The sequence below is a fragment of the Adiantum capillus-veneris genome, chromosome 12, assembly GCF_014529385.1.
Source record: "Adiantum capillus-veneris isolate H3 chromosome 12, ASM1452938v2, whole genome shotgun sequence".
NCBI lineage: Eukaryota > Viridiplantae > Streptophyta > Polypodiopsida > Polypodiales > Pteridaceae > Adiantum > Adiantum capillus-veneris.
The window spans coordinates 147,753,230-147,766,568 of record NC_140942.1 but is presented as its reverse complement, the minus strand read 5'-3'; positions in this window follow the sequence as shown (position 1 = coordinate 147,766,568).

The following is a 13,339-nucleotide window of genomic DNA, read 5'->3' as shown; positions in this document are numbered from 1 at the left end:
AAAGCCACATCGACATACTAACAATTTATCAGTGATGATGATAATGATGCATCACTTTGGTTTGAAGTGTTACCTCTCCATTCTACTAGTTCACATGTGTGATTCAAGGAGGTATGTACACGGCCACAATCATCTGTTGAGAGATTACGATTTCTTGGACTACCTTCCACGGAGCCACATGGCAGAGGTGTCGAGAACGTAAAATGTATCCCTCAGAACCATTGCATTCTGATAAAAGTTGGCTCAGATACCAAAACTTAGGGCCCTTGTACAAAGTAAACAATTCAAGTCTGTCACTTCATTTTCTATTGCCGTTCATTAATGCTTTAACCATTCTCTTGTTTCTTTGGAGCCACGCTCGTAATAAAAATAGCGCTTGAGCTAATTTGTTGACAGTGCTAGCGCAAATAGACTCGAGGATAGATGAGAGCAAGGACTGCAAGGTATGCTCTACAACTCTCTCTCTCTCTCTCTCTCTCTCTCTCTCTCTCTCTCTCTCTCTCTCTCTCTCTCTCTCTCTCTCTCTGTGTGTGTGTGTGTGTGTGTGTGTGTGTGTGTGTGTGTGTGTGTGTGTGTGTTTTGGGGCAAACTACTCCCCTGTTCATGCTCACAAGCACAACACAGACAACATACTTATCATCCAATGACATGACTAATCCCCGTAGGTGCTCAGAGGCAATCTCGTTAGCTTGTCAGGCTGAGACCAATCTACACATACGTACTTCTATGATGCATCAATGATTAACCCTTGTTGAATGCAACCCACTCTATCCCTAAATGCTCATAACACCGTTTACACATCAAATGAACTCGGAATCGCATCAAACTTGTTAGGCACTATCCTCTCAATAGGATATACTTACCTATAAGTCTAATCTCACCAGATTTTAACCCTAGTTATCTCGAATACAGTCGCGATAGACTCACAGGTCAAAATCTAAAAGTGTGCAAAACCTAAGTCTATGAATATCTATGTGTAGCTAATCTCTCTCTCATTCCATAAAGTACTTAATTGTTGAAAATAGACACTGTTTGTGCTACTTACAAGCAAAACAAGCTCGAGGAAAGATCGTTCGCGAACAACTCAAAAATGTGAATGCGTGGCGTGGACGCGTAACTCTCGGAGAGGCTACCGCGATGGTGTGGTCACGTCGTGAATTTGGTGAGGGAGAAGCACGTAGCAAAGAGGATAAGACTCTCTCTCTCTCTCTCTCTCTCTCTCTCTCTCTCTCAGACTCGTTCGACACAGGATTAATATTCAAATGATGTTTTAAAAAATGGTTCTAAGGTGACTTTTATACTTCAGTCACCTTAGCTCAAAAATGTACATGGGGTTCTCTTCATCATAATTACAAAGTGGAAACACATCTGGGTCCTGACTGACTGATTAATCTTTACATAACCCTGACAAGTGGATCAAAATGATAAGACGTCTTTGACATAAAAATGGGAATTTGATAGTCTTTACAAGGTGGGCTCATTACAACAGTTGGAAAAGTTGGGCTCCAACACTCCCCCCCTCCTAGTTCATGTCTACCACGACATGACTGTCTTTGTCTTCAGTGTCGATGTCTTCCTTCCTGGTTGATTTGATGTAGAAACGCATCATATCGCATAGCCTCGCTCGCCATTAATGGGCCAAAATTTTTGGATTTGTACATGAAGAAGCCGGTGTAAAATGCTTCTTCGAATGTTTGGAGATGGTAGCTGGGCAAAAACATTAGCCGTCTGAAGTAGGCATACAAAACTGGCTCTGTAGGTGGCCCAATTAGATCATATGACAGCTCTGATATGCTTCTTTCTGTATTCATGTACTCTGAAGTCCAGCTTTTTGAGAACACTGTGAGACAGGCCAAAAAAGTCCGAGCTATTTTACATAGCATTTTACAGGATAGGTTGGGAGAGCCTCCGAATTCTGCGATGGCGCCCTGAAGGGTTTTCACCATGTAAGAACCGGATATTCTCTCTCCTTTGACAGGCCCTGGAAATACTGGATAGTTCAGCCATGTAGGATTTCTGCTTTGTAAGGCTTTATGTTGGCTGTAAGTATAAGTTCGGGGTGTTGGGAAAAAAGTCCTATCATTCCTCAGCTCAAGCGGCGCATTGACTAAGTGGATCAGGTTGTTAGGGTGATCCAAAAGCCATTGACGCCTCCACTTTGGTTGGCTATCTACTATCCTGTTTTGTTGTTCCCGATCATGTAATTCTCCTTCAAATACTAGCACTTGTTCTTCCTTTGCGAGCTGTCGTTGATGTGTCAGAGTTTCATATTTCAGCATAGCATAGGGTAACATCGGGGCATTCCATTCTTCCCGTAGCTCTTCTACTGTCTTGCCTGATCTGGAGAGCCCTTGTAGCATCTCCTTCTCTAGTTGCATGGCCTTGTACCACATCATCTCTGATTGCTTTTCCATTTGTTCGGCCAACTTCTGCTCTTCAAATTTTGTGACTGAATCTTCGTCTTCTTCTTGGTTTTTGGAGCTAGTTTGATCAGTCTACGTATCTGTGGCCCCATGGTCATGTGATTCTTCCTCATAGTCATCATCACCCCCATATAGTTCTGCCAGTCCAGCCAAATCCGTGGCTGCTTGCTCCAGGTGCACCCATACCTGCCCTTGGTGTTGCCTTGTAGTTTGGAGACTTGCAAGTTGTGCAGCCATTGTTCGATTATTGATTTGGAGTGTTTGAAATTCCATCTCCTTTTGGGCTGCAGACTCTTCTAACTCTTTTACCCTGATGTGCAAATTTTCATTTTCTTCCCTGCGAGACTTGGAAACAATGCTTTCTATTTCACTGTCATGAGCAGGTCCTTGTTGTTGTTCACTTTGTAAGTCCGAGATTTGCCTCTGCAATTGATCTTCAACTCTAAGCACACTTTCGGCTATCATTAATCACTGTTTTCTTTCCAATTCTGGCTCTTGCTTCAGTGCCGCCACTTCTTCTTGCGGTTGGACCACCGGTGTTGCTGGTAGCAACGTTTTTTGTTTCTTTGCTCGTTCTATCTCCCTTGCTTGTATATCTGTTACTGCTCTCAAATCCTTCACTTCAATTTGTAAGTCATTGATTACGACTTGCAAACTTTTGACTGTCTCCAGGGCATCTTGCCTTTCTTTCTTTAACCTTTGGATTTGTTCATCTCTGTCATTGACGTCTTCAAGAAATACATTGATTGTATCTTCACAAATGGCATTGAAATTTTCTAACTCTTGTAAATTTTCCTTGAGGAGGTTTACTCTGCTTTTGAGCCCCAAGATCTCAGCATCTCTAATACTGATCAGTTTAAGGGTGTCATCTCTATGCTCTTGCAACTTCAGAACTTCTTGATGGGTTGTTTCTAGTTTCCTTTTGTTTGCCCTGTTCTGATCGGCTAACCACCGACTATGCAGTCTTGTTCAGTTTAGTAGGGTCTCCATTGACTGTAAATCCAGGTCTATAGTAGCTTCCAACTCAATTTCTTGAGAGGAGGAAGCTTTTTCTCTTGTCAGATCCACCTCTTTTTGCTTGCCTTTATCAATGTGTGATATTGTTCCAGTGTTTGGGTGACCATATGTCCTTTCTTCTTCTTCTTCATTGGGTGGTGTATGAACCCTCTCATCACGATGTGAGCTCTCTGAATGCAGAGGAGAGTCAGCAGGTGGGGTTGAATGCCTTTCACTTGTCCTGGCCTTGGAGATGGAGGTGGTGTTTCCTGATCTCGTGAAGTTGGCCTTAACTGATCTCTCAAGGTTTGGAGATCCTCCTCTTCATCCATAACATTCCTCCAAGAATCTGGTGTTGTTCTCCATTTCCACTTTCCGCTTCTTTAGTCTCAAATCTTCTTCTTCAGTTTTTCTTTCTTCTTCCATCTTTTCCTGTGTACTTCTGGTGACTCTTTCCAGCCTGCATCCTCCAATGGTGTTAGTAGAGGCCGGTACTCGCCTTTGTGATCTGTCTTCAATATTCTCTCTTAACACCAACCAGTCGTTTTGATGAGGAGCAGGTGGTAGCTGATCTGCCGCGCCTATGGCCTGGTATATTATTCTGGTGAGGACTTCTTCTCCTGCAATGTAATTTGGCTTGTCCTGCCATAGCTTTGTCACTTCCTCAAACAGATATGATGCATGATCTATATAGAACTCATGTGTCATTCCCATAGCTCAGGTTAGTGTTGTTGAGACGACCCCGTTTGGTGTAGTGTATCTAGGCGGTCTCTTGCTGTAGCTCAACAAACATTGACTGTATACCTGTGTCAGTTCTCTTACTTCCGGGTTTGCTATGAGTTCGAAAGAAGTCAGTTTGGATCTTTGCAGGTAGACCGTGAGATTCTTCCTTCTTTCTCTCATGTTGGCTCCCTGATCAGACAATTTTAATGCTTCTTTGATGATTTCCTTGGTGATCTGAATCTCCATCACCTCATTATCCATGCCTGCCACCCTGCAAGTTCCGTCTTCTTGGATAGTCTCAATTAGGTGTTGTACCCTCTTGAAGTCTATCCCCACTGGTGGTAGTGAAACAAAGTTCCACAAGCCAACTTTTTTCAGCCATGACCTTTGCGGTGATCTTTTCAGGTAATTTTCTGCCTCCTTGGGGATCATTAATGTATCCACTAAATTTCCTTTGTCATCCACATAGGAGCCTTGGTAGATTTGGAAGGCTGCTACTTGTTGCACTTCTGCAGGTATCCAGGTGGCCGCTGGCTTTAATGAATTGGGTAGAAGTGCATAGGGTATTGCACCTTCCGTTGCCAGGTTCTTGCCTTTCCTTTTTCCAGGAGAAGCGTCCATGGATCGTGTATTCACAAGTAACGGTTAATGTACAAACATAGTACTTCTTTTCTAAATTGATTACCACTTAATCATGCATCTAGGTGAGCCTTCTTAATCCTAAGGTAAAATGTTAGCAGATAGACAAGCTCTTTCATTGCCCAACTTTGACGGCTTCAAATTAAAGTTGTTGATGAAGGAGAACAAGTGCAAATGCCTTGAAATTTTGTGTGGTGTATGTGCATAGGGCATGTAAGGTCACCCTATAGTCACAAACTGAAAATCAGCTCATTTGCAATTTCTGCTCAGTTTATCACAATAGACTGGCTATCTTTTGACAGGAGACATATTTTCCACATGTGACTTAACCAGTTGGTTCCTCATGTCTTGTACATGATTTGATCCTATTTTCATCTCAAGTGGATGTCAAGTGACCCCTCTTTGGATCAACTTCCATTTTCCAGATTCCTTCTAAGGAGATGTTGGTCTATCTCCCTCATTTTGTGTTGTTTTGGGCTCAAACTTAGTGGGTAGTCCTCTTGCATCATGTTGAAGCTAACTGTTGATTCCAATTTTTGATCAGATGTCCCTGTATCACTCTGCTGAGTCTATCGCGATAGACTGGGCCTTAGTGTCATTTTGTCATATTTTGGCTCTGTAGTCATCTGTCTGCCTTCTCCTAGTTGATGTAAGGTTTTTGGACCTCTCACATGTGAATTTTAACCGTCTGCCATTGAAATGCCCTGTTTTGACTCTGAGTTGCTGTCAAGTCTATCTCGGCTTGCCATATGAGTCCATCTTGTCTCCAAATTTGGTGTACTACCTCCATATGCTTCCTCAAGTCTATCCTTGTGAAAATTTTGAAAAGCCTCCCCCCAAAGATAAAAATAGTTTGTCTATCGCGATAGACTCAGTTACCTGGTCAATAAAGAGCAATTTTGCACTTTGATTTGATATTTGTGGTCATTATTCCTTGTTAGTACCCTTTATGAAGTCAAATCAAAATTTTATTTGTCTAAGTGTATGAGCAAGTCTATCGCGATAGACTCAACATCTAGTCATTTTTACCAGTTTTTTGATGTTAGTTGACCACAATGGTGTTAGTAGGCTCTCCTAGACACACACATTAAGTTTTAATCAATTTGGAAAAGTGTACTCCCTGTTTGCAGCACTTAGTTGTTTCTGGAGTCGGAGTAGACCACTTAGGTGATGGTCGCCGTTCTTTTTGGTCATTGTATGACTCAGGATGACTTTCATTTCCTTTTGACGTTCCGTTAAAGCAATCGATTGTTCTTTTGGTGTTTACATCAGCAAAAACGACCATTTGGACGTCTTTTTGGCCTGTTGCTGGCGTTTGCCCTAGTGGAAGAGCTTTTTCTTGAGTGGACACATTCCAACTCGTAGTTGACCTCTTTTGGATGTACCCTGTCAAATTTGGTGTCATTTGGTCACTTGTTCGGCCCGTTAGAGTATCGTGACGCTTTGCGTAGTTTCCGTCAGATAGGGACTTAAGGCTCCGTTTTGAAGAACTTTTTCATGGTCTAACCATTCAGTTGGTTTGTCGAGGTTATTGGCTTGCTGCCTATGAGTTTTGGTTCATTTCCGATCACTTTGGTTCAGCTGCCCTTTTGCAGGTCCTGTGAAATTATGGTTTTTTGGGCGGCTTCCTTCACGCTTTCCGAGGTCATAGGCTTGATCCCTAAGCTATAGGCATTGTGACTTTCAATTTTGGTTCCATTTAGTGGCCTCTAGGTCTTCCTAACAACCGGTCTACAATATGTGTGCACAGGTTGTGATGGTGGTGCTGGCAAGGTTTTGCGACTAACTTAAGTAAACAACACTTAGAGTCAGTGTTGACGAGCATACCTCTCATATATGATGTCGATCTGGTGACCATGCGCGATGGATGAGCTCCCGGAAGTCTCAACTGCTGTAGGGAGCTCTCTCTCTCTCTCACAATGGAAAATGACTCAAATGAGAGATTTCTAGCCTAGCCCCTCTATATGTAATCGAGACTCCGACACGAAATTTTCCCATCTTTTACCTGTGGCCATAAGTTTTTGCGAGATGCGGTTTAAGCTCGCAAATTTCTTGATTTGGACCTCGTTTGCTCCAGTTCTACAATTTTTGCAGATTTCTCCTTTTGGAGGTCCCGCCATGACGGTGGTCATTTTTGCCCTGTCACCTTCGCAGTCCCTATTTTTTCTGTGTCTTCTTTACCTTGCTCTGATCAGGCGTCTCTTCTGTTGTGTTTCCATCTGGATTATGGATTTTTTTCTATATTTTTTGCTAGAAAATGGCTAAAATAAAGCAAATAAATCTCAAAATAACCCGAAAATTGCAATTCTAACCTATAAAAATACCAATGAAAAGCAAAACACTTTGTACCTCACTTTTCTCTCGTCTATGTACATTCTCACTCTTAATCGTCAACCTTGGCCTATTTTTTGCTATTTTTCGACGATTTTTGGCCAGTTTTGACTCTCTTTATAGTATATACACATCCCTAGGGGCTCATATATGATCATTGGTCCCCAATTCTGATTAATTACGAGGGCATATTCTTTTCCCAAAAATCACACAATAAAACGCAAAAATTGTTGAAAAATTAATCACAAACATTGCCCTCTCATATATGACGTGAGTCCGCATTTGGAATGCCTCCCCCCCTCCTAGTTGGAGTCCTCCCAGACGACAGGGTATCATCGAGGGTATGTGTTGTGCATGGGCGTGAACTCGTGCTAATGCAGGCCTTGTAATGTAGCCCTATATGCATGCACAAGCAATGCATTTAGAAAAAATTTATGCGGTGTAAGAGGAAGGTATAAGCGATTCGCTTATTGGCATTTGTCGTTGAGGTTTCCTGTGGAGCCTGAGTTGGCTGGCAGATTTTCTTTGCGAGAAGAAGTTGTAAATCTGCCGCTCTTTGTTTGATGGTTTTCCACGGTTTTTAAATTTGTGTTTGTGGCTCCCTTGAAGTCGATACTGTTGTATATTTTGTTGCATGTTCCGGTGGAACATTCTTTCATTTCCATTTAATGACTTTGGTCGTACAGATCCTCGTCGTTGTTGTTGTGGATGCTGCTTGTTTTCGCGTGCTGGCTGTATGATTCAGCTTGTCATTGACAGTTGTAGATAACTGTTCGTTGGTCTTCTTCGGCATCCATACTTGTGTTGTTGGCACGTTCTGAATTGGTAATTTTGGACGCCATACCAATATAGTCCGTTGCGGTTTCGACTGGTTGATAATTGTTCTTTGAAGCTTTGCTGGCTCTGGGTGTTTTGTCTGTTCTTCTGTTCCCTTTTTTACAGGAATTAAGCTGTCTTGCTTGAGCCAAACTTGATACTTACGCTCTTGATGAAATTGTGCCTCGGCTAGATCTGTCCGTCGTACCCAAACTTGCCTGGTTCCCTGTATGATTGTTGGTTTTTGATAAGATATTTCTTGCCATGTAAACTTTGTTTGTTATTGATGCCTGCTTTGCGGATGTAGTGACTCCTGTCTCCACATCGACATATATTTATCATATGATAAGAAGGGTTCTGAAAAGTTTTCATTTCTGAACAGTGGTTCATGAGTATCCAAATCAATGAATACCATGTTAGCTTTCATCACGTCACTGCTAAGATACACGGCGTTGCTGATCTAATTGGTGGCAGTACATGGAACTTATTAGTGTACGTGTGTCCATGCAGTGTGATTGGTAACATAATAGACCACAACGTGGTCACCTCATCACCCGATGCTACTTTCAACCTGTGTGTCTCTGGGAATTTCCTCATTGGTCCAAGTTTCTTAAAGAGCTCAAAGCTGATGACATTCAATTTTGCCCCAGTGTCAAGCAATGCATAGATTTCAACTTGTTCTGTGCCTGCATAAGCTTTTATCTAAGGACTACACCACGTATTTTCCAAGTTGTCAATGGTTCTTTCGTCCTGAGCCATAAAGTCTGTTATTTTCTTTGCTAAATCTTCGCTTTGTATATCCGCTTCGATTTTTCGGAATGTTGAAAGAGGATATTCGTCAGTCATCATTGGTGTGACCATGTTTATTGTCCTTAGAAACTGCTTTTGCTTAGCAATGTGTTCCTTGGCTTCTTATTGTGCTTGGTCCTGAATTCGTTGCTGATCCTGTCTATAGGCTTTGCCATAATGCAATTGAAACAACATTTCCAGTGTTAAAGGCGGATGATACTTTTTCAAACGACACCCACTAATCCAGTTCGGCATTTCTTTTCCATCTAGTGTCGACGGTTTTACTGCTCCGCTGGACGATATTTCTTGGATCAAATAAGGCCCCCATTCCTCTTTTCTTTAGCTTCTTGGCATGCTGTTTAAGGGTGTATACTAAGACATAGTCGCCCGTTTTAAAGTCCTTGTTTTTGACATGTTTGTCAAAAAACTCTTTCTGCTGTCTTTTTTTTGCATAAATGGCTGCTACAGCATTGAGTCGTAACTCATCTAATTTTTCTAGGTCCTTTAACCGTTTTGAAAGCTCATGCCCCATCCAGTCCAATTGTTTGGCTACCCTTAGTGTGGGAATCAAAAATTCAATAGGCAATATTGCATTTAACCCATATACCATATTAAATGGTGTAGCATTGAGTGTTGTTTTATATGCAACTCGATAAGCCCACAATGCTGAATATAGAATTTGATCCCATTCCGTTCTTGTTTCACTAACCTGTTTCGTGAGAACTGTGCACAATATTTTGTTGGTCGCTTCTGCTTGGCCATTGGCTTGTGGATGGTAGGGTGCAGATTTGCGATGAATTACCATAAACTCATTTAAGAGATGTTCGATGACTTCATTTACAAAGTGTGTCCCTCTATCACTAACCAGCTCAATTGGAAGGCCATAACGTGTAAACACATATTCATATAAGAATTGTGCCGTGGTTCTAGCGTCTGCTTTCGTTGTGGCTATTGCTTCCACCCATTTGGTCATGTAATCTGTGGCCACTATGATGTATTGTGCTTGTGAACGATAAGCTGGTGGAGTAATAGGACCAACAAAGTCCAATCCCCATTTAGCGAATGCTCCAACACACATCATTGGTCTTAAAGTCATTTCGTCTCTTTTAACGGGTACCTTAGTGCGTTGACATTTATCACACCTTTTCACGAATTCTGCTGCATCTTGAATCATGGTCGGCCACCATATGCCTGCAACCATAATGATTTTTACGGTTCTCTCCGCTGAAAAATGACCTCCTGCTATGCCTGCATGAGCTTGTTCCAATAATGGAAAGTAGTCATTTTCATGAGGAACTAACCTCAACTGGTCATCAGTTCTTCTTTTATACAATTGGTCACTAATGAGGGTATACCTATTCGCTTCGATTTGTAAAGCCTTTTGTCTGGCTCTAGACCAATCTCCTGGCAACTCCTTATTAGTCAAATATTCCACAATAGCATGACTCCATGCGGGTGCTACTCTCACTTGGTATAATGTGGCATAATCCACAGTGGTAGTGGATGTGCAAAAGTTGCATTTCTTGATGTAATTAGCTACCTCGCCTGCCATTCCTGGCCAATACACTCCAAGTCTTTTTAATTGTTCATAGGTCATTTGATTTCCTCGATGGAATCCCCCTGTTTGTGTATGGGCCTCCTCTAGATACGCGTCGTACTCCTCTAGGCCTATACACAACCTTAGAATCCCATTGTTCCATGATGGTACATTCTTCTCGCAAGCATTGTGTAATTTTGTGCTTGTCTAACGTCTTCCACCGTGTTTCTGTCATCAAGATTCATTCCATACGTCAACAACGAAATAATTTGCTCTGACCATTTCAGTACCATCTCTGTATTAAACAGGTATGCGTCTGGGAGATCATCATCTATTAGTCAAATATTCCACAATAGCATGACTCCATGCGGGTGCTACTGTCACTTGGTATAATGTGGCATAATCCACAGTGGTAGTGGATGTGCAAAAGTTGCATTTCTTGATGTAATTAGCTACCTCGCCTGCCATTCCTGGCCAATACACTCCAAGTCTTTTTAATTGTTCATAGGTCATTTGATTTCCTCGATGGAATCCCCCTGTTTGTGTATGGGCCTCCTCTAGATACGCGTCGTACTCCTCTAGGCCTATACACAACCTTAGAATCCCATTGTTCCATGATGGTACATTCTTCTCGCAAGCATTGTGTAATTTTGTGCTTGTCTAACGTCTTCCACCGTGTTTCTGTCATCAAGATTCATTCCATACGTCAACAACGAAATAATTTGCTCTGACCATTTCAGTACCATCTCTGTATTAAACAGGTATGCGTCTGGGAGATCATCATCTACACCAATAGCCTTTTCGCCATGTAGTAATCGAAAAAGGTGGTATGCTCTTTGATGAGTTTTTCCTTTCTTAACTACTACCGTAAAATCAAACTCCAACAACACAATGAACCATCTTACAATTCGTCCCGTGTTACAAGGTTTGTTTACTAAGTACAAGAGTGCCTGATGATCCACAAAAAATGTGAATTTGTTCGCAAGTAAGTAATACCGAAATTTCTTTACCGCATATATCATACCCAATCCTTCTCTTTCAGTGGTGCTATAATTCTTCTATGCACTGTTGAGTTGTCTACTAGCATAACTGATGGGAAAATCTGTATTCCCCTCCCCTGGTTGTGCTAATATACAGCCTATTGCAAATGCCGAAGCATCTACATGTACATGGAAGATCTTTGACCAATCTGGTGCTTTTAGAATTGGTGCAGATACCAGTGCATCTTTTAGTTTCTGGAATGACTCCTCACATTCGTTGGTCCATATGAAGATCGTGATTAGACTATACAAGGGTTTTGCTATTACAGCGTACATGTAGATAAAACGTCGGTAGTATCCACAATGTCCCATAAATGATTGTACCTCTCGTACAGTGTTTGGTCTTGGCAATTCTATGATCACCTTTACCTTGTCTTCATCAATGGTAATTCCATTAGCCGATACTATGTGGCCTAAGATCTTACCTTGTCGTACCATGAATACACATTTTTCTGGGTTGAGGCAAATCCTATACGTTCTGCATTTTTTGAATACCTTTCTAAGATGATCTATATGGTCTTCTCTCAATAGAGAATAGACACACAAGTCATCCATGTAAATATCCAAGAATATTCACAAGTATTCTCTAAAAGCATGTGTCATTAATCTCTGAAATGTGGCTGGAGCATTGGTCAAGCCAAATGGAATTATCCTAAACGTATATATTCCCCATTCTGTTGCAAACGCTGTTTTGTATTGATCTTCTAGTTTGACCCCCAATTGGTTATAACCAGAGAATCTGTCCATAAAGCTATAGGCTTGCTTGCCTGCTACTCGTTCCAGGACGTGTTCCGTGATAGGAAGAGGATAGTTGTCCCTTATTGTTGTTGCATTTACCTTCTTGAGATTCACACACACTCGTAATTTCCCATTTTTCTTAGGTACCACCACTATCGGCGACACCCAGTCCGTTTGCTCTATCTCATAAATAAATTCAGCCTCCATAAGTTTGTCTATCTCTTACTTGATCCTTTTGGCGAATGTCTCATTGTACGTGTATGGACGTTGTTTGCTTGGCTTTGCATCAGACTTCAGAGGGATTGAATGTTCACAAATGTTAGGATCCACCCCCTTCAGATCTTTGTACGACCAGGCAAATACATCACAAAATTATTTAAGCGTTTTGATCAGTAAGTCCTCTTCTTCCCGGCTTAGATCTGTGGCAATGTAAGCAGGTCGAGGACTTTCTCCCGGCTCTGCTAGGTCTATTTTCTTGGCGTTCTCTGGCCCATCATACGATTCATTTGATTTAGGCTCTCTCATTGGTTGTTGGACCACCAATTTTCTTTTCTGAATGGTGTACTTACAATAGTGAGGAGGTACATCTATCTTTTTACTCCCATCACTAGTGTTCGATCCATCGCTACTTTCCATTTCAGTTGTCCATACATTTTTCAGCTTTTGTTTCAAATCATTGTATCTCTTTTTCCGCTCAACTTTCGTTATAATTGGATCTCCAAAGACATCCAATATTTCGGTTGCAACTCTTTTTTTTGCCTTGCTAATTTTCTTAAGTGTCAATAGTCTTGCCTTAAACCCTGGGTCTTTAGCAACCTTAAGAAATCTTCTTGACACTTTGTCCTTAGCACAATCAACAACATGAATGTTCATAAGGAAATGTGTCTTACTCCTGAACTCAGGCATAGGTCTAAGCCTAGTTGGTGGACTGTTACGGTGTCTCCTACTCTTGTATCTTTTTTGGCGTCTCACACTTTGGTTTGGGAAGTTGTAGAAGACGTCATTGTCTTGATCCTGATGGTCGTCTTCCTCCGTATTTTCCGACTTCTCGTCATCCGCATTATCTTTGTTTTCACATTGATCAGAAGAATCACAAAATTCTTCTCCATCCTGCTCGATTTCTTTAGTGGGGATGTCCACATAGCCCACTATCTTAATCTCAAGTTTCGTTTCCGTTTGCTTGATCCTCGTATTCTCAATGTCTCCTTCATTCTCGTCTTCCTCCACAATTTTGCTCAACATGTAGTATGGTACGATATCGTAGCCATTCTCGTCACAAAATTTGGTGGGAGTGACTTCATTGACAC